This window comes from Zonotrichia albicollis, chromosome Z (genome assembly GCF_047830755.1).
Source record: "Zonotrichia albicollis isolate bZonAlb1 chromosome Z, bZonAlb1.hap1, whole genome shotgun sequence".
NCBI classification, from domain to species: Eukaryota; Metazoa; Chordata; class Aves; order Passeriformes; family Passerellidae; genus Zonotrichia; species Zonotrichia albicollis.
Window position 1 is genome coordinate 43,034,837 of NC_133860.1, and position 27,175 is coordinate 43,062,011.

Below are 27,175 nucleotides of genomic sequence, written 5' to 3' on the forward strand. Positions count from 1 at the left end.
AAAATCTTTTTAAAACTTGGTCAGGCTTCTATGTCCTTATTTACCTACCTTGCTTCCTCAATAAATAGATGTCAGATAGAAAAAAATATAGTGGGACTAAGTAATTCACAGTATTTAGGAAACTTTCATTGCTCATAAGAATTAATATTTCTATGGAGAAGGGTGGATCCAGTAAATGAGATGCTCTGAAATGAAACTACATTACGGGTGTTTCTTCTGCCCTTAAATAAATTTTTTTAAGTTCAAATACACATTTTTTTTCTTATTTACACTGCAGAATAAACACATAAAGATTGGGACAGGACACATGCAGCTAAGGAAATTATTTCCTATACCAAATGCTTCCGTAAAATGATAGCATCCATAAATTAATAATCTGCTTCGTTGAAAAAAAGGATTCTATAAAGTAGTCTAGCACGTAAGTAGAAGTACCACTTGTGTTTAAAAATAGGGTAGAACATATTTTGACCAATCAAAATATGGTGACTGAAGTTCTTGCACATTTAACTCCAAATTCTGCAACTGTCTTTCCCTCTGTTTTTCACTTATTGCTGGAACTGAGCTAGTGCTTAATCTCATCCATATTCACTGATTTTTTTTAAGATAAAAAATCCCAGCTTTTGAATAAACAAAATATATGTTGGACCAAGATATATATGTGTAATTCCAGAACATTTTTTCAAGTTACTTGACTATTTTCTTTGTATTTGCACTATTCTCACTTTCTTGTTGCTTTTTTGCTTCATTATCTTCCAAGTGAAATCTCTACTTTGTTCACTTGCTCTACTTGAAGGTCTATTCTGTCTGTACATGTCTTCAAACCTCTTGAAAGTCACAGAGCTGGGCTTATTCCTGGTGGTGAGAGCAAGGTAGACACAAGAGTTGTTATGAGCAATCAGATTCCAGAGAAAGTCACTGAGGGTTTAGAGGGAGGATATGGAGTTGTGTCATCTGGGTTGTGTCCTTTGGTTGGCTAACTTCAGATTGCATGAAAATAACCTCCTCTAAATTACTGCGTTTCGGTTGGCTGTTTTCTTTATTACCTTCAGGTGTTTTAAGAGTATCTGAAGCTAGATGATGTTTTTTACTAAAGAGCAAGGCTGTGACAGAAGCCTAGTTTCTGACAATGATGCTGCTTAAAATATGTGCAGTTTTGTGCAAATGATTGAAAGAGTACTTCCACATTTTTAATTTCTTAGGGGGTGTAATTTCAGCAAGGAAAATCATAACTAGGTTAAATTTCTCACTTTGTAATAAGGGGATAAAGGACCTGATATGAATCTATTGCCAAGTACATTTCTTGGCTATAGGCCCAAACTCTGAAATTTGAGGACTTTTGACTTCTTGAAGTTTTGTAGAGCAGATGTCATGGTATTTATCACTACTGTCCTTGACTGCAGAAGACAGTTTTTATAAATCAACCATGTTAATCTTAAATAATACTTTAAAAATATATTTTTACAGTTTCTTCTGTGGCTTCCAAGCCCCTTGTGTATCTAGAAGGCCAGCCACACTCTTCTGTTTTGAATGTCAATAGTTGTGTGGCACTGCACATTTGCTGAAAAGCTGGGGGAAAAGCATCAGGATACGTAACATGACAGTCTATAGGAGTGCTCATAGTTTCTGACAGCTCCATTTTCTTCTGCCATCTGTGTCCTCAGTCTTTCTGGAAATTATAGTGCATCAGCAGTTTTGTTTTATTACCCAAAGCTAAATGAATTTAGAAGGATATTTGATATGGCAGCAATTTCTTGAGTTGCCATAGAAAAACTGGAATATTTAACACTCAAATGAAAGAAGTTGTACATTGTGGACTTATAATTACTAGTATGTGCATATTTAGTATCAGAAAATAATTTTCATATTTCTGAGCCTTCAGATCTTTTCCACAAATTATTCCGACCATTTATAGTGGCTTTTAGGCAAAAAAAAAAAGCCCCCCAAAACTAAAACAAAACAAAAAACCAAACCAACCAAAAACCCCACACTCACATTTTATCCGTTTTATCTTCAGAGAAAAAAAAGCATAGAAACATGTGTAAACCTTCCAATGTCCTGAAAAAATCCTCAGATTTCCTTGCAAATCCTGGGGGAGCATCCTTGACCCTGCTGTTTCCTGCTGTGTTGTGCCAACAGCACCTCCTGCTTTGGCACAGGTTTATCCCATCATTTGGCACCATGGATTTTCTACATGACTCCTGAGAAAATCTGCCTGGTGGGTAGGTCAGAAATAAATACAGCAGTATCTGTGGACCATGCACTTTTACTGGGATATGTGTACCATTGTTTATTCAATATGCAAGCATTTGCAGTGTAGGGAACTTGAAACGCCTTTCATGGCTAAGTCCTATGTATAATAATGCAAGTTCTTGTGTATCTGGTGCAGGGATTAAGTTTGGAGCAGGTCAGGATTTGTATGTATCAGAGGGAGAGTTTGTCACTGGTTTTAATGGGGTCACTTTGAGCAAGCTGTAAACTGGAATTCACAATGCTGTTTTAAAGACTCCTAATCTCTCTTCTAAAGGACATCTGTACTTGTTTCATGTTGGTGGTTTTATAATATTCCCATTTACATCTTTCATTCTTCTCAAGTGATCAAGTGATCATGTTTTTTTCCAGTCATGGAGCTGAAAGGTGGAAAACTTGTCCCCTATTTCTGTTCATTTAATTAAAACCATTATAAACCACAGAGAAATACTTCATGACCTTTACTCCCTTTGTTTCTGTTTACTGAATTCTTTTGTTTCATTGGTCAGTGTCAGGATCTTGAAAACATTCTGAAATGCAGCATTGGTGGTGGACTCGAGCACTTAAAAAAAGTGGAGCCAGATCCTTGGCCTTTATAAGTCAACAGTATTCCACTGACTTTCACTACCAGAAGAAATGAGTTAGGAATGCAAAGTTAACATTTAGAGATTTGAGTTGTTTGGAGGGGGTTTTGTTTTGTTGGTTTGTTTTGGTTTGGTTTTGGTTTGTTTGTTTGTTTTTGGTTTTGGTGGGGTTTTTTGGGGGTGTTTGGTTTTTGGGTTTTTTTGTTTGTTTGTTTGTTTGTTTTGGTTTTGTTTGGTCTGGGGTGGGGGTTTTTGTGGTTTTCCCCCCCAGTTTATGAAATATAGTGAAACATAAATAAAAGAAATGCTCATTTGTGGCTCATTTCCCCACCTGAATGATTTTTATGTCTTTATGATTTTCATACAACTCTTAATCATAATGTGTATTTAATTTATTTCTAGGTACTGTAAATTTTTGTTAGACATACCCACCAAAGCTGTTTTAAAACTCATTGCATCCACATGAAATGAGAATAAACTCCTTTCACTTATTTACAAATTTTACATTTGCTTTCAAGTACAGCTAATAACACATCCTTATGATAGAAGTGGGATGTAGTGGCACATAGGTACCATCAGCCTAGCTCTGCTGATGGAATATGTACCACGTGCTGGAACATATGCTGATGTACTGACATGTGATATGCTGATATACATCTGTTTCTGTGGGTGATTTGGCTGTCCAGAAGATGTCTGCTTTCTTAGCCCAGCGACACAGAGCTAGGTGTCAGAAAGCAAAGGTTAGAAGCTCTTCCTTAGATGAAAACTGGCCTGAGGGAGTCTGGAAAGATCCTACAGATTTTATGAGGCCAAGTGGAAATTCAGTCTTTGAAGATGAAATTCAGATTTCAAAGCATTATAAATTTTTATGATATCCATGGGAGGCCTGGTGGCCTATGCACTGGTACAGATGTGGATTCTTTTCCAGTTGGCACTCCTTGTTTCTTCTAACTTTTCCCATGTGCTCTTCTGGGATCTGTAATTAGCCTCACAGTTGCAAAGGGATCATCTTACGGCACATTTCACAAAGAGGGACATCTCTTTTCACTAGCTGCACTTCTCTAATCTGGTTTATCGGTTATCTTTGTTGCTTTCTCATTGCTGAGGAGATGGTACAGTCCTCTAGAAACTCCAACAGTATTTGCCAGTAGCACATTATACACCCTCATGTTGGTTGGAAGAGGTTCCCTAGTCCTTACTGCTCAAACAGTATGCTTTTGCTGGCTGTCTCTGGGCTCACGTTAAGGTTGTTCTGACAGCAGATGGAAGATTGTTCTCTTTGGAGTTGACTGACTCCTTCTTCAAGGAAATTTTGATGCTCCTTGACTTCATTCGACTCTTGGATTTTATAAAATTGAGAAAAGTCAGGTTGATAAATTAGTGCACACAGCTAGCTTTGAATCAGAATCCTCCTTAAAAACTTTGGGAACTATATAAAATGCTATAAATTGTACAAGAAATTTCTACTGTTCAGAAGTAATAAGGGACAAAGCACATTTTATAACCAATAGAGTAGCCAACTAATTTTTTTTTTCTTCAAGACAGGAAAATCTGGGAAAAGGCTGACTTGGCAGTAAAGGCAGCTAAGTGCATATTGATGATTTTATAACAAATTGTTATTATCATATTTTAAAGGATGCAGCCTTTTGATATGACTCTGGAGAGTGATCTCACAGAGTAATGTCATGATATTGAAATATAAACTGACACATAACATTCAGTATGTTAAGTACAAAAGACGTGTGTAGGACACATGGAGAAAGAGGGCATTATTTACGTACAAATATATATTTTATATATATACACCTCCATGATAACAAGCCCTGAAAATACCAACCCAATAATTGGATGTGGCCAAAGGAGCATAAAAAGCATTTGTAAGGAACAAGCCAGAAAATGCCATTAGCATGTGACATAAATCTCCAGCAAATCCATTTTTGGAAACCATGGGCATTTCTGATCACTTTGCCCTTAGAAGAACTGGTATGACAAAGAATATCCCAAGGAATGGAAGCAACACCAAGAAAATGGTCTCAAATACACTGAAATGCTGAAGAGAAACCTGTACTTTGTAGGAAAATGTCCTGAAAAATTGTAAATAGAAACATAAAATACATGTGGAATGATTAATTCATTTTTTCAGCTCAGAAAGCTGTTGTGGTTGCAAACAAGGAGTGAGGGGTACCTGCGCAGTTCTGCCCACAAAGAAGTGGACACATGTTTTAAAAGTCAAAATCTATTTGGTTTTGATTTTTAACCATGTTTTCACTTTTGGGACATTCTGGATTTTTGGGAAACCGCTTGTTTTCTTCCAACACTTTTCTTTCAGTGCTAAAGAAGTATATGATTTTTCATTACATAATCTCCACTTTCCCATGTCCATGTCCTACTTTCTGGACTGGTGACCTTTGCCTCAATACTTGAGAATGGACTTTGAAGCCTTCTTGGTTATAATTTTGACAGGATATTTTGGAATATCTTTGTTCACTCTAGTGAGCCTAGTGAGTTCTAATCTTATGAAGACACATATGAAGCTATGAAGGTTTTCAGCAGTCATTTAACAGTAATTTGATGTAAGTCTTGAGTAAATTAAAGTATTTCCCATAGTAAAGGCTACGTCCTAGTGCTGGCAAGCAGTTCTGTACATGCTTGGTTTTGTTCCCCCTTTAACACCCAAATACAACATCGTCCATCAAAGAACAAGGAATGTACACCCTACTTCTAGGATAAAGAAGCCCTGAGATTGTATTTTTCAGGGCATTGACTCTGACAGGCTCAAGGGTTGTGGTGGGTATTCAAAGGGGGATGAATTTGGAGGGTGAGAGTGCATGGAAGGGAGCTGGTTCATTGAATGCGCGATCAGAATTACAACCAGTAGGAAGAGGGGATCAACAAACCTTGTCTATGGCATTAGTTAGGGTATTTGAAAAGTGTTCTTTCCAATATTTTAAAAAACTAACTGAATGAATGAATGAAGAGAAAACCTAACCACCTCCTGTGGCCTGTGGGCACTGCTCACTTGGCCCGTGGGTCGTTGTCAGACTCTCTGTCCTCCATCGTCCACATGCAGCTGGACAAGTGTCGCAGCTGCAGCATCCTTGTGCTTCTCCCCCTTGACTGGGGTAGAAATGGCATCTCCAGCACAGGAGCAGATTGTGAGGGCTCAGTGAAACCGGTACACTCAGGGGTCACTCTGCATTGCTGACCATATCTCCCTTGCATTCAGACAGGTTGGGCAGTACAGCCAGCAGTTGCCTGCGCTACTTGCTGCTACAGTGACACTGAGCCCATAGGATCAAGACAGTATTTGGGATTGCAGAGGACTTTAATTTAGCAATAAGAGAGGCTCAGTCAAGATTAGACATAACTATAATTATCCAGTGAACAATGCACTTAGGGATGTTGTGGATTTAGTATTATTTCATGTTTTCAAATCAAGGCTGGATATCTTTTGAGAGAACAATACTCCAATCCAAGTAGGAGACACTTTAATAAAACAGCCCTTTAATGACATTCTACATTCTGTGTTGTTGCACAAAGTGGGGCAGGATGCTTAGAGTAGTTCTCAAAAAACTGAGACTCTTACAAGCTGCTCTGTCTTCACAGCCAATTATTTTAATTATTCACGCACTAGAAGAAAATTAGATATCTTTGAGACACTACAAAGGAGATTGTATCCTTCAATTGCTAATTTTGATATGCAGCATACCAAATTTCACCTATCTCTTTCAATGTGTCTTCCAAGACCATGCCAATAGCAACGGCCAAAAGTAACAGCTTGCTTTCTGTCAGGATTTATTCAATTGTGAATTGGTTTTGGCCAGGCTTTGTTGCAGGTTGATTCTCAGCAGCAGCACTAACTTCTTTATTCAAAGACATACTTAATTTTCACGCCTAATTGAATTCCCCTTCCACTAGAGTACATTTTGTGAAGCCCTCTACAGCTTTCAGCAGCATTATCCTGGTCCAAAATGGGCATCCACATCAACATATTGCACCTTGTATTTTAAAATTATTTTTACACTCAGCTAAATATACTCCTTTTCTGTAATTCCAGAAGAAAGCTAGCAGTAGGATAAAGTATAGTTCAAGGGTTATTGCTTTGATGGAATGATCTGTTTTGCAAAATTACTTATCCTCACACTCATCATTTTGTAGAGAGAAATCTAAGCAGGTTTCCTTACAGAAGAGCCATTTGGGGCCCAGGGTCTGAATTAGCTGTACTTTGGTGCAAATGTTTTGTCACTGACATCTGCTCTGAATGGTAACCAATTCAGACTTAGCTAGAGACAGAAGCCAAAGTGCCTCAGAGACACAGCAGAAGAAAAGGATGTTTAGGCATTGTAATGGCTCCTCTTTAATAATTTCCTGCCCAAACTGAAAATGGAAACTCCTTATCCTTTCATGCACTATTCTTCTCTTTTGTCTCTACCCCGGTGTTTTGGTCTCAGCTACCCTCACCTCCCAGATCATTATTCCTAAATGTCTGAAGGCTGATCCTTCTTTTTTCAGTTTTGCAACAATATTCCTTCCCTTCTCTGTTATCTTGATCTTGACATTACTGATGTCATGTTCATGTCATAATCAATGTGTATAGAAAAGTATTGAGCACTGCTCTGCAGAGTGAGAAACTGTGGAAGCAATTCATGCCCCATCAGGACTGACATGTGCAAGCACCTGGTACTTGACCAAGTCTTTGCTTTCTTTAGCTCATCTGAGGGGTGAAGGACAGGAAATAATTCTATTAGGAAGTAGAAATGGGATTTAAGATCAGAGACTTTTTTAAATTCTCTGGAAAAACTTCTGAACAAACCAATTAAAGTCAGCCAGAAATCTCCTATGAACAACTTTCAAACTTTTAGAATATGTGAGTATGTATACTCTGATTTACTGGAGATTTTTTTGAAACCTTCTGATCTGTGGTGATGTTTATTGAAACCTACTGATACATTTGAAATTCAGTGTGTTTCAAACTAGTTTTTATTCCACAGTATTTTTAAAAGTTTATTTATTTGAGAATTTTTTGGTTCATCAGTTTGAGGTTTTTTATTGATTTTGTGGACACCATTCACAGACCCACAGAGTATTCTGGGTTGATACCCACAAGGATCATCGAGTCCAGCTGTTAAGTGAATGGCCTGTGCAGGGATTAAGCCCATGATCTTGGTGTTTGGCAACATGTTTGATCAACTGAGCTAATCTCAGGGTCATTAACTGAGAATAATATCTTACATAATTTTAAAACAAATTAATTTTTTCATACATAATGTTTTTTACCGTTGGTATAAATTGCTATGGTTTCATTGAAATACTGCTTAAAATTTCTGAAGGTGTTCCAACAAAACCAAAGGAATAACTGTACAGTGTTTTGTGATATGATCCAAACATTTTATTTCATTCTCTTTTTGAATCTCTTCTTGAACATTTTGCTGCATGACAGTGATTAGAGTTTTGCTTTGGATGATCACACCAGGTTATTGTGTAGACTTGTGTGAAAAGTCTTTCATGGGCTAGTGAAAAGAGGACACAGATGCCCTTCCTGTTCTCGTCATTACAATTTCAGGCTGCTTCTGTCCTTAACTAGATCTGGACAGTGAGATCATACTTTGAAAACAGAGAAGAGAATTACAGCCCTCTCCTTTTACAAGAAAATTTCCATGGGAATATAACACCAGCCATTGTTTAACAAATTTGACATGGAAAATTTAGTGTTTATAACACTTGTTTTGTAGAAGCTTCTACAAAGCATCTCTAACTTAGGTTTTTTCACCTCTCCTTGACCTAACAAATCCCTCTATTGGGAAAATTTTGCAACAGCTGGATTGCTCATTAATCAATGGTAAATTAAGAAAACCTAGGGCTGGTTATCAACTGGATTTTCAGTATGTTGAAAAAGTTACATCAGCCTCCAGACACTGTAACATAAGGTAGTTTAACACAGACATCCCCAATTAGAGATCTCCTGGGGCAAAGAATGGAACAGAGAAGAGAGATTGATGACACCATGATTTTCTGAATGTCATCTGTGAGGGGTCTTTAAAGACTGCAGAAGTTCTATTTATGGCTATATAGCTGTGAAGGTAATTCCCATGCTACTACCTGTGTAGCTGTACCACACTGACCTTGTAGTCTTGTGCTGGTGGGAAGAATTACACATTCTTCACTAGAGTAATAAGAACCCAAGCTCAAAAAACACTGTGAGATGATGTGTCTCTTATCAGTTTTCAAAATAAGTAAGTGCACAGTTCTCTCCATTAAATCTACAATGAGTTCTTTCCTGCTGATTCAAAGTACCTGGAAGAGGTGGAACAGCAAACGTTTCCTAGGAATTCCTACAGTGGCGCCTATATTATAGATGCATTAAATAGAGCAAAATACCTTTGGTTTATCATTTTTCCTTTAAGCTTCAACTATGGATTACATTTCTTCCAAGACCTGTATTTTTTCTTAGTAACTGTAATGCTTGTATATCAATTTACAATTTTAGCCGCTCTCCTAAGGAACTGAAGTTTCTGTGATAACACAGTCTCTCTCTCCAGTTGTGTATCTGCCCTGGTAACTGTGCTACCTGCTAGCCGATTCAAACTGAGTTTGAAGGAGATTATAGAAATCTTAACATGAAATATGTCCCAGTGTTTTTTTTTTTGTTTTTTTTTTTTTTTTTTTTAATATCAATAACTGGAGATAAGAAAGATATCTGAATTACTGCCACAGAGAAAAAGGCAGGCATAAGTCAGTTGTATGAAAGTCTGTTTGGTAGCAGTCAGCCAGTCTTCATGCATGAATACAACTGGCCATAGCACATTGACAACATGAAAGAATAGAGTAACTGAGGTTACTACTGAGGTTACTGGGGAGGCAGAAGAGGCCATAAATCTGTAAGAAACCCAAACAGTTTTTCTGCTCGCTAAAGAATGTACTGGTTTTATTTGTGTTGTGCACCTCTACCTGCCATACTGTAACTGCTGGTGGAACTTAACTTGGCCCCACACAGGAAATTTTTGCAATTTTCAAATTTGAATTGATAGTAGTTATTATAATTAATTAATAATTATACAATAATTAATTTATAATAGTTATCAGCACTAGATTTTATGCTTGGAAATTTTTCTCCTTTTGTCATCCTAAGTCTTGCTTTTCTTTAAAGAAACAACAAAGAAAAATGTAAAATTACTTATTTGTATGGCTCATTAATGGATTGAGGCGTTCTTGATCACTTCATATCTTGGGCTGGAGATCTGTGTGACTTTTTAAGGGATATAGGCTTTGGGTTGCTGACTTTCAATCTGTTTTTGATCTGAAAATCTGTGAATTTTTGATAGCTGTAGTGAGGAATTTATGCTTACTGATGATGGGTTTGTTTTTATCACTTGACTTAAAGGCTGTTAGAACCAGCTTATGGATCTCCAGAAGTCTGTGCACAAAATTCTGCAAATCTGTGCTTACATCAGCAGCTGGTATTAGGGAACCACAGATCACCTTACTGAGTAAGATGGCAGGGGCAGTGTTACCTGGGAGCTCTGAGCAGGACTGCTGTAGTCCTTAATATTGTTTGCCTTTATTTTTGTTCTTTATCTCTAAATTCCTAGCTGTATTCCTTGAATAGCTCATCCCTTCTTGTTTATCTATTGCTATCCAAAAAGTGTTTGAAGAAATGTCAGAAATTTCAACAACAGACAAGTCTGGTGTAGGAGAAAGTGCTGGAGTAAAACAGCAAGAAGAACTGGGTCTCAAGGAAAGAAAAAAAAAAAAACAACATAGTCGGGCTCCTTGTTGTAGTTAATGGCTGATGAGGCATTTGCTCCTCACTGTAGGCAAAGTGTTTGGAAGAGATTTGTTGCAGTGGGGCTCTGGCAGCTGTAGCTAGCAGGACTGCATGGAAGTAACCAGCAGGGCAGCAGAGCCCGTGGTGGACAAACATTGGGCAGTGTGTCTGCAGGGCAGTGCAGGCAGGGGAAGCTCTGTCATGGGGCAGACAGCAGCTGAAATTGTCTCCACAAAATCTGCCAGCAGCAATGCTATTTTGGCTGCTGTCAGTCCGCAGGCTGTTGTCAGGTGGACTGGTGCTGTGGCTGGCAGGTGAGCGTACCTGGAGAGAAAGTGCAAAGGACACAAATATTCCTCATGCATGTCCTTGGGGAAACTGGAGTGCAACCTGGAAGCCAGCATCCTCCAACTTGGCCTCAATAGAGTGCACAAGTTTGAATAAGTAAATCCCATTCCCTGAGGAAATGCTCAAGTCTTTGTGTGAAGCTTTGTGTCAGCAGAGAAAGCTATTGGAGGCAAAAGTAATGCTGAATAATTTCCTTGTTCATCCAAGTTCAATAAACTCCTTTGTGTACAATTATTGCCTTTATTCAAAATAAACATCTCTGACAATGAGACAGGTTACTGGATACTAATCTACTTTCTTCAGTGGTTCCTTAGCAACCACAGCTGTGAATTAGTTGCCAAGCGGCCTGGTTCAATGCTTTGCAATGAAGCAAGCAGAGGGGAAAAAAACATAAAAAAAAGGTGCAAGACTGAATGTGAAGTTCAGTGAAGACTAATAAGCAAATATTTGTGGCTTCTTTTTAAGGTCATCAGCCATTAGTTTTTCTATCTTTTTCCCAAAAAAATACACATATTTGTGATTGAAATCTTCAGTGTGGTCTCCTGGCAGGGAGTGCAAGGTCATGCTGGTGATGCTGGGCTGTGAGCTTCCCCTGTACAGGCTGGGCTGGCAACCTGGACAGGGAGTTGGGACACAGAGCACCCTCTGAGATGTTAAATGAGGCATGCTGAAGGTGCCACCAGAGGTTATTGATGTTTTCTCTGTAATGGTGAAGGGCAGCATCTGTATGATGATCAATGACAAATATAGGCTGGAAACAAAAGCCCTACCTTTATTTGCAGTGAAAAGGTCTCTTCTACATCCATCTCTCCTCCTGACTGGAACAGAGGTTGTATTTCATGCAGGTAAAGGAAAGAGATGCAGATGGGGATCAAAATATGGGGAGGAGTAGACAGGAGAATAACCTGGGCTGAGAATCTGTGGGGTTAAATTGGGAGGCTTCACAAAAAGAAAGAAGGTGTAAAAGGGTTGCTGGCCACTGATAGGATTTTGATACCTCCGCTTAGACCACTCCTGCTGAGCAGAAGAAGTGCCATGAGAAAACACTTTGTGGCTTCAGGATGGGCAATCAGGGCTTTTCCTGCTGATGAGGGGCCTTGGCAGGAGCCTTGAGGCAGGGTGGGCAGTATCTCTAACCACACTGGTCCCAGGGGATCACATGGACATGCTTGGTACAGCTGAGAACCAGGACCACCAAGAACTGGGAAAGCTGTTGGGGTGCTGACAATCCATCCTCATCTGTGGGGGCCAGCCGTATGGCACACTAATATCATATGTCTGAGGTCTGGGTCTTAACATAAATTGGTTTATGTCAATTTCTTCCTCAGGGCATTAGGCTCCACAGTCCAGATGGCAGAGTGCCCTTGGTACAGAAACCATATGGTAGTATACAGGAGAGGTTCAGGAGGAGAGAAGAAATACATTGTGATGTACATTTCTCATAACAATAGGGTAAATTACATTTATGTCATCATTACTTGATGGCACAAATGACACTAAAATCATGTGTGGGCCTAATTAATGATGACAAAACATAGGTACAGCACACAAAGACTGCAAAAATTAGGGTGCCTCACAAGATTTAAATTAGATATGAATTTTAATAATTTAAAATCCAAAGGCTTTAACAAGTCAAAGATTTTTAAAGTTTTTGTGGCAGGGCACAGTACCAGAAACCCAGGAGTAAGCAGTATTATTGCAATGTGCAGCACTTTGAGAATTGTCAAGTCTTGGAGACCTGCAGTATTAGACCTGAGCAGCATTGGGAACAGCAAAGTCTCCGTGGTTGCTCAGAGGCAGGAGGAGTGTGAGTCTGTCTGCTGGGAATGAGGGGCCTCAGGAAGCAGGGGAGGAATGGCCTCAGAATCTGTCAGATCAGTACTGTATTTTTCTTTTCCTGTCCTAAACTCCCAGACATTGAATACAGTGTTAAAAACTCACTATGCAAAATGTGTTTTTATTTTACACTGCCCCCCCCATTCCCCATCCCCCAAAAAAAGAGGCATTTTTGTTATCTGACCTCACCAGAGCTGCATCCTTTCACTGCTGCTGCTGCTTTTTAATGATCATTTAAAAATGATTAACAATGCCTGGAGCCATGACAGCCTGACTTCCTGTGCTGAACTGCATGTCTGGATTTGCAGGAGGGAGTTCCTGACAAGAGAGTTTCCTATAAAACAAGGACACTTGGGTCATTATTGAGGAAAAATAACTGCATGCAAGAGGTAAAAGTCACAGGCTTGTACAGATGCTCTGGCAGAGATATTTTTTGCTTGTTTAGGGTTTCTTTTTTTAGCACCGGAAACACATTTGTTTGCAATTCCTAAAGGCATTGGACCAACAGAATGACTGGCTGTTACTGGCTGCATGAATCAAATCTTCAGTTCTATCTTCTTTAAAAAAAAAAAAGCTAAGCTATGGGAAAGTCTTCTTTAGGATCAGGTGGGATTACTGAAAAATTTCACACAGGGAGAAGTATGACAGAAGTTCACTTACACCATGGGGAAGTGGAGACTCTGCAGGGTTTAGTTTCTGAAATTGTCCTCAGTATGTGGTTATCTACTGTCTCAAAAACAAAAACTCCAGTGTTTGCTCTCTGATCCTACAAGTAGAGACCCAGTTTTCAACTGATTGCAGGACTCCTGCACTGTCTGCCTCTCTTGTGGTCCCTGCTTATGTCAAGGTCCTTAAAGCTGATTTCAAGGACTATGTTATGGTTTGGTCATCTAGGTTTGATTCTAAATGAATTTACTCATCTAGAAAAGGAATTTTATTTTGCAGGAAAAAAAATTCATATGTATAGAAGGGAAAGAGGAGGACATGGAATTGCAGCACATTTTTGGACACTTTTAACTCTCCTCCCTAGATTACATTTTCTTTCCTCTGCTGGGGTACTAGACAATGGAGAACTTAATACTCACCTGCCTGTAGGAACACAGGTGCAATTTTATCAGGCACTATCTATTGGGTGTACCAGGATGATAAAGGAAGTTATTTCTGAACAGGACAGTTATTTATGTAAAATCCTATTTTTTTTCAGGATGGCAGACCAGATGGAAGGAAGAAGACCTTCCTTCTTGATTCCAAGGAAACAAGCTCATGAAGACCGTTCAGATCTGGCAGTAGAAGTGGTACTGCCATTCTGGGGTTCAGTCATCCACATGAGCCTCTGGAGACACAAGAGGAGTAGCACATCTGGCTAGATTGTACCACTTGGTAAGTCCATGGGTCCCCTTTAAGTTTCTTCTTCATCTCCACCAAGATCATAGAATCAGAATAATTTAGAAAAGACCCATTGAATCCAACCATATGTCTAACACTGAGAAGTTTACCACTAAGTCATGTATCTATATGCCATGTTTACAGATCTTTTAAATTCCTTCAGGTATTTATTCACAGATTCACAGAATCTTAGAATGGTTAAAGCTGGAAGGGATCACTGCAAGTCTGTCTTATCACTGGAGGTTATCTAGTCCAATCGCCCTGTTCAGGCAGGATCCCCCAGTACTCAGGATTGTATCCAAATGGTTCTTGAGGGAAGGAGACTCCACACCCTCTCTGTGCAATCCAGCACTTGGTGACCCACACAGCAAAGAAGTTCTTCCTCCAATTCAGGGGGAAGTTCTTATGCATCAGTTTCTACCCATTGCCTCTTGTCCCATTCCTTGGCACCACTAAGAAGAGCCTGGATGCATTCTCTTGATACCCTCCCTTGAGGTACTTACATAGATTGATACAATCCCCTCTCAGTCATCTCTTCTTGAAGCTAAAAAAGTCCTGCTCTCTCAGCCTTCACTAGTAAGAGTGATGTTCCAACCCATTAATCCTTTTGGTTACCCTCTGCTGAACTCCCTCCAGCAGCTCCATGTCTCTCTCATCCTGAGGAGCCCAGAACTCTACACAGCACTCCAGGTGAGGCCTCAGCAGGGCTAGGGAAAGGGTCAGGATCACCTCTCTCAAACCATTTCCCAAGGCAGTGTGGTGGTTTGACCCTGGCTGGATGCCAGGTACCACAAAAGCCACTTTGTCCTCAGCTGGACAGGGGAGAGAGATTATAGTGAAAGACTCATGAATTGAGATAAGGACACATAGAGGTCACTCACAGATTACTGTCATGGGCAAAACTTGAGAAAATTAATAGAATTTATTACCAGTCAAAATCACAGTAGGATAAGAAGAAATAAAACAAATATAAAAACCACCTTCCCCCGACTTCTCCCTCTTTTCCAGGCTTAGCTTTATTCACTATTCTCTACCATCTCCCACAAAGTGGTCCAGAGAGATGGGATGCTGTTTTTCCATGACTTGCTGTCCTTCAGGAACAGTCTTCTCCAGCTTCAGATGCCCACAGGGTCACAAGTCTGGCCAGCAAATCTGGTCTAGTGTGGGCTTCTCTCTCCACAGGGCCACGGGTCTTGCCAGGGCCTGCTCTTGTGTGGGCTTCCCACAGGATCACAGCCTCCTCTGAGCATCCACCTGCTCTGGTGTGGGGTTCTGCACAGGCTGCAGGTGGATCTCTGCTCCACCATGGAGCTCTGTGAGGCACAGCTGCTTCACCATGGTCTGCACCAAGGGCTGCAGGGGAACCTCAACTCTGGTACCTCCTGTCCCTCCTTCTCCACTGACTTCAGCGTGCAGAGCTGCTTCACTCACATGTTCTCACTCCTTTCTTCTCTGCCGGTAATTGCTTCTGCCCAATATTTTTCTCCACTTTTTAAACATGTTATCCTAGAGGTGTTACTGCCATCACTGATGGGCTCAACCCTGCCCAGTGGCAATGTCCATCCTGGAGCTGGCTGAGATGGGCTCTGTCAGACGTGGGAGAAACTTCTGTCAGCTTCTCACGGAAATCACCCCTGCAGCCATTGCTGCCTCACAACCAACACCTTGTCACACAAACTCAATGCATTCCATCCCTCACCTCTGTGATTCACGTGTTCAAGAAAGAGCATTTAAATCCACATACATCACACAAACTTTGATCACATCAACAAAGAAAGAGAATTTGCACTCATGAAAATCAAAATAATATTGTCACTGCACCATGGAGAACATCTTCAATCTGAATTAAAACAGAGGAGAAATGGTGTGGAAGGCTTGCTGGGGCAACATGCTGCGTGTATAAAAACAAGTGTGAAATGCTTCAGTAAGACAGAACAGAAGTCAGGCTTGCCGAAGCTCTTATTGACAGAAATTCTTATTGAATTCACCTAAAGCAACGAAACAGGCAAAGAGATTATGGAATGGATGATCCAGAATTGAAACATGCAACATAATAAAGGTTTGTATTAATTTTATTTAATATTATTAGTCTGGAGTAGATGAAAATTACTGGGTTTAAAATAAAACTGGTAGCATCTGTCAAAATGCACAATGGTCACCAATATATTCGGAGCAACAAGTATCTGCAGTAAACTGGGAATCGTGTTTTGGAAACCATTACACATCATTCATGTGTAATGAATGCAAAGGCGTTTTACATGAGAAAGGCAACTTTCTTATGCAAAATCAATTTGTTGGTGACAAAACTTTAAAAAACCTACTACTAAAGCTGGAAATGGAAAACAGCCAATTTGGCAGAAACAGATCTCCTGACAGGTTTCAGTAGAATATTTTTACAGTTTAGACTGAACATATCAGTATAAACTATGAATCAGTCACAATTTCCCTAACCTTTAATTTTGAACTGAAGCTCCATCACAAACATCTTTCAACTGCATATTTAAGTTGCTGCTGGATTTAAGCTCACCTACAAGATTAGAAAAGCCAATAGTCTTCTTCATTATTTAATTGCACTGGGTATTTCTTTTTTATCAATAAATAGACAAAACATGTGCATTATCATACAAAAGAAAGTTTTTCTCACCAAACAAGGAAGTGTCACCATGATAAATATAATAGCCACTGCAAAACTGCCCTTCCATAGAGATCATTGTAGATAAATAAAGTTTATGAATATAAGAGTCTTGAAAACATCATTCCATTTTCCCTACTGATACCAACAGCTGAAACTTCTGACTTTGGCTCACTGATGATACAGATGTCATTCTATAACTTCCTCTCTTTTTCTGAAGTATTTCATAGCTTAGATAACAGCAGCTGAAGCTCACCTGTGTGGCCTGCAGCCAGCACAAGTAAGGGGAGCTGGCCAAAAAGGAAATGTTCCCTGTTATTGTATGCACCTGGTAAATGAATTCCCAGGAGATAAATATTAGAAATTGAGCTGGTTTGGAATTTCCCTATGAAAGTTTTTCTTTTTTAGATCAAACAACCTTTTTTGAGACCAAAACTTAGTATGAAGTTACATCCCCCTGTTGACAGGCAAGATATCTGTAAGAGAAATTCATTTTTCTTACATGCATGTAGCACATGAACCTTCTTCTCCCACAACCCATTTGTGGCTTGATTACAAGACTATAATGTATTTGGTATTGACATTGCTGCTGCAGTGCCTGCCAGAGGTGTTCCATTTTGTAAAAATACAATTCTTCTGGATGGAGGACTTGATCTTTCTCAATCTGTATAACTGCTGTTGAATAATTTTCCCCATTCCAGTGAACACCATCTCCGTTTAAAAAAAAAAATATTTAAATCACAACCTGTTTCCAATGGTCTTGGCTTCTTTCCAAAAACAGCAGAGAAATTGGACTTGCTCACAGGCTTCATTCACTGACTTTCAGCCACAGGACATGGGAACCATTTCACAAGCATTCAAAATTTAACTGCAGAGCATTAAGCTGATGGCTGAGATAGCCTGATGACAATGCCTTTCAGCAGTTTGTAGCAGCAACCCACAGCATGCATGTAGCGTTTCTCTGAAAAGTTAATGAGGTACCATCTATTCTTTCTTTTAAGAGTCACCTGTGCCCTCTTTGTGGTATGTTTTATCCTACTAGCTAGACAGAGTAAGTGCTAGGCCATATGGTAAGCACAAAGAGACATGAAGTTAGTCCTGACGAGGTACAAAGGCTGTCTGAGTTCAGGGAGTGAGGTCCAAGGAGAAGAGGATTAGAGTGAAGGGCCATTACTTCCAGGCAGATGGCCTGGGACTACCACGGCCCAGGAGATGGGGGGCTGGGAGGAGAAAGTGTACAGCAGGGAGCAGGTCACAGATTTTGTGTGGAACTGATCCTCACCTGCTTTTAAGAGAAATTCCATTCCTGCGGCAAAGGTACCATACTCCAGTGGGCACTGATAATCCTTTGATCCTGCAGCCCGGACACTGACAAACTTGGATGCCTGCATCCTCTTTGTGGTAATTTTTGTTCTGAATGCATGTCTGAGATCAATAAATTTTACCTCCTTTGTCTGTGAATTTTGCCTGAGCAGATTTTTCTCATTTTTTCAACTTTTCTCTGATTGATCCATATTGGAGATGTTTCTCCTGAGAGAATCAGAAAATGCAGAAAGGTGTGAAATATGAAGAGTTAGCAGAAAATGCCAAACACTTTCCACTTTGCAGACTGACAATTTCTGGAGATTTGTATTGCATATTAACATTTGCTTTGAATGTTTTACCAAAGTCAGTTAAGAGAAGAAATCAATAATGCTTTTGATATAAAATGTCATTTTGCTTCTGGGCAGAACAGCTGTAACACATACTTTCAGACCAGGGCAAATGGATTATATTTATAGGAGGATATGTGTGCAGTATAGCATATTGTCCTTATTCAACAAATGAAGGTTTTCCCATGAGATATGTAACTGATTCTCAGTGACACTATCACTTCTGCTTATACATCTGTTCTGCTTTCAACTGCAGTATAACTCAATCATTCTGGACAGACCCTCCTTTCAGATATATATTTCCTCTAAACCTATCAAGTCACAGGCACGACACCATCTGAATCTGTGCCAAGGTCTATAATTAATTGGAGACCCACTCTTCCCTCCCTAATCAGAGCCTTGGCCACTAAAGGTCCGTCATCATCTTCCCACGGCAGGGCTGAGCTTTGATGGCTGCTCCACCCTGCTGTCACTGGCAGCAACCCGTCAGACAGGGAAGGGTTTTTTGCCCTCTTAATCAGGGATTTTCACTGGAGGTCTTCAAACTTGCATGAGACAGGCCACTGTTTTCAAAGCTGAGTTTTTAAGAACACCTTAATCTTATGCTTGTTCAGTTAGCATTTAGTGCTCCGGAAAGACGTGCACTGCAAAATGATGATCTTCCCAATTGTTCATTGTGAAATTTTCTTAAGTACAAAACTAATACCTGTCAACTAAAATGAGTCTTAGCTTTGCCACTTTTAGATGGCTATAGCATAGATGTCTTCATCTGGGTGCCCTTTACAGTCATCAGAATGCAATGAATGTCTGTCCTAGGATAGCACAGGATTGCTTCTCACCATTAAAGATTGTCTCATCAAAACCCTGAGAGTTGCCTCAGAACTGGCAAGATGCTCCAAGTGTTGGCTGTATCACGACAAGATAAAAGGCATGTCTGCATGCATGCAGGCAGGCAATCACATGTCCTCATTGCAGTTGCAGGCAGGGCTGGATGGCCTCAGCCCAGCCGATGTGGGTGGCAGGGAGCTCGCACAGCTGCTTACCTGCGTGCAGACATCCCTCGCCGTCTGGCACAGCTGCCGCGGTGCCGCTCGCACAGCGCTGCCCCTGCGACTGCGAAACAACACAAGTACAGCCCCAAGTAAGGGACACCAGATGTCAGGGATGTTTTCAGAGAAATAAAACTTACAGGTTTATTTAAAATCATTAAAGTTTCAGTATTATGAATACCATGAGAAATCTAGAGAGTTCTGTTCAGAAAAACAATCTCCCTTCACTTTGTGCGATGAACAAGCAATCTCAAGGTACAGGGTACTCCATAAAAAAGATGTGGAGCAACCTGATCACTAAGATGAAGCAAAGAACTACCAAATTCTGTGAAACAAATGCCTATCCTTCTTGTATGACAATTAAAAATTGCAAGAAAGAATAATTAATTCTCCATCTTTAAGCTTTAGAACACTGGCCTAACATGCTTTTTGTTTAGACTGCTCTTTTATAATGGGCAATAATAAACATTTTAGAAAGCACCAGTTATTTTTACATACTGGCAAAATATATGTTTTTAGAAGTGAAGAATTTGGAGCAATCAATAATAACTCTTTCCAGCATGAATGAATAATAAAGCTCAGCAATTGGTGTACAGCTCTACACATACTCACTGATATAATTTCTACTAACCTTTCTATAATGCACTTTGCATGCAGTATTGCACAGTCTTATTTCAAATATTTATTTCTGGCTTAATATTTTGGCAAATTAATATTCATATACTGCAAGTCAGAAGGAGCAATATTGTAACCTACCGAGGTCTGCAGAAATTTTGTCATTAGCTTCTGATGCAGAATTTCCTGTTAGTAGAAGCCTTATTGTACTGGGCTTAGACTAAAATTAAGAGGGTTTAGGTAGGAAAACTGAGACAGCCTTTAACAGTATTTCAAGTGACCTGTCAAAGGTTTATAAAGAACCTTAGATATTTTAAGGTAGAAACTAAGTTTAAAAATAAAATTTGAAATGGTTATGTATGTTACGAATTCCAAGACTAAACAATTTGTCTGAGTCCCCAGTACCATTAGGAACAGCAAGGTGAAGGAAAATCAAGGAAAAACACCAAGTATTTGAAATTTCTGTGATTTGTATTATAGGAGCTGCTGCTGAGACAGTCTCCTTGGTGAAGTTAAATTTCCGCCTTCAGTCAGTTCATCCTTTTGAAAAGCACTATTCGTTCTCTCACTTAGATTACCCAGACTGCTTATGCTCAGGGCTTATCTGTAATGAGCTAATACATTTTGTCAAAAACTGCTAAGAGACATGTTAACAAGATGTTGCCTTCAGCATGGACCAGAATGCTTGTACTTAAACATGTTATCTGGACAGCCTTGATCCCTCAGTCTTTTGTAATTTTACATCTGTAATGTACTGATGGTTATGTATGTCTTCAAGGAGAAAATGCTTTCAGGTGCACAGAGGAAAACCAGTTTTATTAATAAGAGACACATTTTGTGTTTGCTGCTTTCTTTGTGTCTGCCTGATAGTCTGAGGCTGAAAATTGTAGATACCAGCATACAAACGAGCACTGTGTACCTCTTTCTTATCTTAGCATCCCTAAAGACATTTTTAATTGAAAGAAGCATTTATTCTGCCAGGTGTGTGAACATGGGAGTAGCATTGCCACATGCTGAGACAGCCTCCTGAGGGCTGTTAGAAGCTTAGTATGACACAGTGGAATGTGTCTTTAAACTGAGTTACTGAGTTAGTGCTTTTATGACTACAGCTAGCTGAAACATGCAATCTTTAAAACTCAGGCCCTGCCAAAGCTTGGAGTTGCTAGGAGTACATTGTTCAGACTCATTTCTCCAAGGTGCTGAGTGCTAAGCTGAACCCAACCTGCACTGCACTAATCTGAGGGCATGGCTGGTAGGCTCAGGCCTTGAGATTTCTGCATGCCATGCTCTGGCAAAGGGAGCTTGTCCAAGAATGGCCCTAAGGTTTACAGCATGGTTGTGGGGTGCTGAGGAAAAATGGTTTATGCAAAGGTTTGTGGGTCCTTTGTCCTTACCTGCACACCTCAATGAGAGTAGCCCAAGAGTGGTAGGCCTCTGTGTGTGTGTGTGTGTGTGTGTGTGTGTGTGTTACAGAAACCTTCCTCTTTTGCCCTTCCTCTTTTGCAGAAGTTGTGCGGAGCACCATCTTGGGAAAGACTCAAACAAGATTGCCAGTGATGGTGCCTGCTTGTTGTTGCATGGAGATGGGTCCTCAGGGCCTGCAGTGGCTCATTCTGTGCACAGAATCCTTGCTCCTAGTAGCACGCACAGCAAAACCCTTTCTGTGTGAGGTGAATGAGATGAGCAGGTGATAATGAGTCTGATACAGCATGTATGCAGATAGTGCTTTCTGGTGATCGTGATGCATCACTACCAGGCCAGGTTTTGGCATCTTTTGAGGCAGCTGAATCGTGCTGGTAACTCGATCTGCAGAGATACAGCCCTTGTGAAAGCGCTGGGTAAGCACATGCTGCACGGGCAGGTTTTCAAAGGAGTACTGATGAAGCCACTTTGAGTATCTAAGGGATGTAAGGGAGGTAAAGTGAAAAGGTCTCTCTTTTATTAGACTAGGGTGTAGCTTGGAAAAAAAGGGGCATGGTCTTAGCCCAGGGAGATGGAGTCCTTAAAAACTTTCAGCCATCAGAGCAGTGGAAGGGGTATTTAATAAGACAAAAGAAAAATTTATTTTCAGCATTCTTTAGTCTTCGCTTAGAAACTGATTGAATTAATAAAATCCAAAATTTTTAGTGTCCCAGTTCCTTGTACACAAACATTAATTGTTTACAAATTTGTCCAACAACCAGCTCACAAGTTTCAAAGGCAACTCATTACCAGGATAAAAATTCTTTAAATTACTTTCCCATCCACCTGAATTATATTCATAAGCAGTTTTTAATGAAGTTCAAATCCCACCCTTTAGATCACTACAGAAGCCTAAAGTGGAAGAGCTGAGATAAAATTATTCAAATCTGGCATGATTATCTTCTGATTATTCTTCCTCAGAACAGTTCACCCACTGACTTAATGAGTTTTTGATTTTAAAAAGAGCATGAATTATAGAAATAATTAATTTGTCAACAAGGACTAGCTTATCTGATATTCTAATTTGCAGTTTAGTATTCTGTTAGCATTCTTCAAAGTGAACAAAACGGTTCTGATTTTTTGAACATCTATATGAATCAATAATGAAACGTCATATTTTTAAAAGCAGCATAACCTGTGTTTGATGCTATCTGCAAAGCTGGAATGATTTAGTGAGAAAACAAGTGTGCACTGTTTTGTTTTGGGGTTTTCAAGTTTTGGGCTTTTGTTTGGTATCTTTCAAGATGCCAGACCTCTATTATTATGTTAGTGGGCTGGACTTCCTGTTTGTATGTTGGACTTCCTTGCAGACTCTTTCTCAGTGATGCTGGAAATCACTGATTCATCATTCACTGTGCAGGTCCAAATGATAAATAATAGGAATTAAAATATTAAGTAACTATGAGTTTGCTATTTTTTTAAAAATATGATATAAACTTATGTAGTGTATCTGTAACAGCAATAATGTACTTCCAGAAATAATTTCCTCCTTCCTTGTTTTCCTTCCTTCTGTAGAAATTCCTTCTACAGAATTTAAGAGGTGAATTGAACACTGGGGCTCAGAACTTGGGACAAAAGGGATTCTGCTTCTACATCATCAGAATTGGCTAATCTTACATTTGCTTTCAATGTGTAGTCTCAGGCAGAAATAAGTCATTTTCAAGGATTGTTTCCATTGACTGGGAGCAGGCAGTCCCTGAGAAAGTTAGTGTAGCTCTATCCAAAGGCATGGATGAGTGCTGGAAGAAAAGCAGAAATCTTTTCTTACTCCCGCTAGCTTGAATAATCAGAAAAGAGCTATCTGTGTTAATGGGAAAAAAATTAACCAATCACTTTGACTTTGAAGCAGAGAGATGGTGGTCAAAGAGGTAGTGGAGGCCAAAAATTCACCTGAAATTATGTTTGTGAAATATGGTAATATAAATTGTTTTGCCCTCTTCATAATAAAAAATGAAGTTCAACAAGATGTGCAAGTCTCACCAGAAATTACTGCTGTGAATTGTCATACCTGCTAGGAATAAAACTGTTTTTTAAATGGTTTTGCCTCTTAAGAAAGAAATGCAGGTGAGGGAGAAACATCTCTCTCATCCCCATACATTTCCTGTAAAATGCTAGGGCAGAAGACAGTAACCACCCAAAGAGATAAGCAATCTGTTTCAGAGCAAAACAATGTCTTATTGTAGACTACACATAAAATATTTCAGCTTGAGTTCGAAATGAAAGACTTCTCAGTAATTCCAAATAGCCCAACAGCATTCTAGACGTGCGTAATTCTCAGTTGTATTCTCCATGTAAGACCCAAAATATTTAAAGTTTTGTAGGGATACAAAGAGTCATCAAGTTCTTTATGCCCTTGACTGTAAGTGAGAATTAAATGCTGGCAGTTCGTCCTTTGAAATCTCCAGTTCATTACTTTTGACCATAGAATAGAGATTTTGATTATAAAGAATTGGCTTTGGTTTTGAAGTAAGACAGTAATTAAAACAATCTTTATAAAATTGTTGGAATAAATCACTTCAAACGCTTTTAGCCAGGCCAGATGTCCAAGGCTGTTGTTAGATAGGATTCCTTATCATTATTTTGTAAGCAGTAAAAAATGGGCATTTTCACACAACAAGCAAGCTTTAGATGACCTGTTGCTGGGATTTTATGTGCATATAAAAGTGCGTAGGGTGGAAACACTTTGACTGAATCAAAGGCTCTTTAGGATCTGAGCCTAGGCCTATAAAAAGCATGTCTTGGTTTCTAGCAATGTATTCTTCCTTCACTCAAACTTTTTTACTGAGTGGATTGGGTGTAGAGAGAGTCAGAGATTTCGGACTTTTTATTCTGGAAATCAAAACTGAATCAATACAACTCTGAAAACTCAGGATAAGTAAGCTCTTCCAAAGCACAGAACTATATCTGAGTTACACAAATAGACTCAGGTCTGGGCTCTAGCACAGAGCCCTTATATGACCTTGGCAAATGACCTAATCACCGTGCTGTGGTGACTTAGTCTCAGTGTCTAGGTTCAGTGTTTGTAAAATGAAAATAACAGCAGTGTCTTTGTCTTGTCTGTTCATATTGAAAATTCTTTAGTGCAGGAATCATCTCAGGGTGTTTAGTGAGGCTCCTGGCATTCAGCTCTAGGTGCTATTTTAATAAGAGTACCTAATTGCTCCTAGTTTTATCCCTAACCTTTTTGGAACAGAGTTTGATTTAAAAAATCCTTTGTTTTAACCCTATTCTCACCTTGGGAAATTCAAGAACCAAAGGAGACCTCAGTCTAAGTTACGCTTGCTTCACAATACAAGACAAATAACTTGCCTTTGGTAATCCTGCATGAGCTGGCATTCAGTTCCCTTACAGGCTGAAATCCACCAAATGATCCTGCTTAGTTTGATCCTGCCAGCTTTGAAGCCAGCATATTGCATTGGCTTATCTTCCAGAGACTGGATTTATAGAGTTTGTAGCTAACAGTAAATTTTATTAACTGCCTCCATGGAGAAAGCCAAAATATCTCTGCAGTAATAAAGATGGAACAGAATTACAGAACATGGGAAGCACTGAAGACACTTTTGCATCCTGAAAGACAGCATTGGAAAGAAGATGGAGGACTTCCCAGTGATAGCCTATTTTACATATTATTGGAGTTCACTACGAATGCCATTAAACATGTGTGAATAGATGTTGTCTTTTTAGAGTAAGGGGGAGAATGAAAACTACTTGTCCCTAGTGAGGCCACATCTGGAGTGCTGTGTTCAGCTCTGGTCTCCTCAGGACAAGAAAGACAAGGAACAACTGAAGGGGATTGATTCAGCAGAGGTGATCAAGATTATGAGTCTGGAGCATTTCTTTTATGAGAAGAGACTGAAAGAGTTGGGTCTGTTCAGTCCAGAGAACAGAAGACTGAGAGAGACTCTCATTAATGCTTATAAATATCTCAAAGGCAGGTGTCAAGAGCCAGGCTCTTTTTGGTGGTGCCCAGTGGCAGGACAAGGAGCAATGGCCATAAACTAAAAACACAAGTTCCACCTCAGCATGAGGAAGAACTTTATGTTGCAGGGTAGCAGAGCACTAGAACAGGTTTCCCAGGGAGGCTGTGAAGCCATTCAAAATCTACTTGGATATGTTCCTGTGTCACCTGCTCTGGGTGACCCTGCCTTGGCAGGAGGCTTGGACTGGATGATCTCCAGAGGTCCCTTCCACCCTCAATGGTTCTGTGATTCTGTGAGAGCAAGTGCTAAACTGACCACAGAATTTTGATATACATGTGTCTTGTTAAAAATGTGACACATCAAAGATGTTTTGCTGTTAGGAGGCATGAAATATTTTCAGTTCCTAAATGAGAAGACCAAATGCTTAACATCTGCAGCATCTTTTTTTGCAGCTGACCTGAGACATTGGCTCTGTTGAAGGCCATGTCAAAATTCCCAGTTACGACACCAAGCAGGTGAGCTTGCTTTCCTAGCTAGCACTAGGTAGCAGCTGACTAACAGCCAGCAAGGAAAGCAATGGAATTCCATGACACGTCCTAATGAATCCTACCCCTTTGCACTCTCTGCAAGGCAAATGTGCAGCTGCATTTTGCAGTGGCTGCAAAAGTAGTTTGCTGATAGCTGATTATTAGACAGTTGCAAGAACAAGACTCTGTATTAATAAGGAGGAAGGAAAGAAATGTTGCCAGAGGACAGGTACATGTCTTGCACATTTTATCAATTCAAACCAAAAAAAGTGTTAGGACTATGATTGAGTTTTCCTACTGCATTATGTCTGTTAAATTTTGGTTCTTGGAGCCACTGTAAATTGTTGCACTTATTTAGGCAAGCCTAAATATTTACTCAAATTATTTTGTCCAAGTATGAAACCCAGAATTATTCCCTTTTCACATAAAATCCTCTTTGTGGTTGAGATCCCCAAAGTGCACAGAGAAAAACAAAGTTTTAAATGGGGGTTTTTGAATTAACTGTTGTTCATTTTTCTTACCAACTGTTCCTTCTTTAATTGACCTCCTGATAGAACGAGCTGATAGAATGAGCAAAACAGGGGTGTAAATCAGCCATTCTGAAGGAATTTTCTGTTTGACACTAACTAGATGGAGACTCAATAAACATGCACTAGTGCACTCTAAAGAAGACTATTTCTGAATCTAATCCAATTTGCACGGTGCTTATACATGCCATGACATTAAATATCAAAAGCCCTTAATAGCACATGATGCTCATTGTAACCATCTTCCTGGTTAAAACCTCTTTTTCTAAGATTGAGGTAACTTAGTGAAATAAAACACTGTGAAATTACAATGGAAGAAACGTCCATGCATGCAGGATGGGGTGGGTTGGATGGGACTGAATAAGTGTGATGCTTCCTGGGGCTAAATGCCAAGACCCTGCTTAGCCGTTCCTGAAATAAAACCCTGGGAGGTTACACAGAAAGAAATGTCCATTCATTCTTGGCAGCTTCTCAGGTTTCTCTTTTAAACAAACTTTAATTTTGACACTGTCTGGAGGTTTAGCCAATAAACCCCCAGGCTCAGCACAGATATTGTTAGTGAGTTGGGGATTCCATATGTGCGGCTGATGCTCTTGTTCTCAGCTTCCACTGTGAAAGATCTTGAC

The 27,175-nt window shown here is 39.7% G+C and overlaps 1 long non-coding RNA gene across 2 annotated transcripts in view; it reads left to right on the plus strand.

Moving 5' to 3' along the window:
- LOC113459441 (uncharacterized) overlaps positions 1–27,175 on the plus strand; it is a 110,076-nt gene that overhangs the window by 53,545 nt on the left and 29,356 nt on the right. For both annotated transcript variants that reach the window (XR_003380671.2, XR_012578120.1), the window contains exon 3: positions 13,985–14,160. This is a non-coding gene — a long non-coding RNA (uncharacterized LOC113459441). The remainder of the gene's footprint in view (positions 1–13,984; positions 14,161–27,175) is intronic.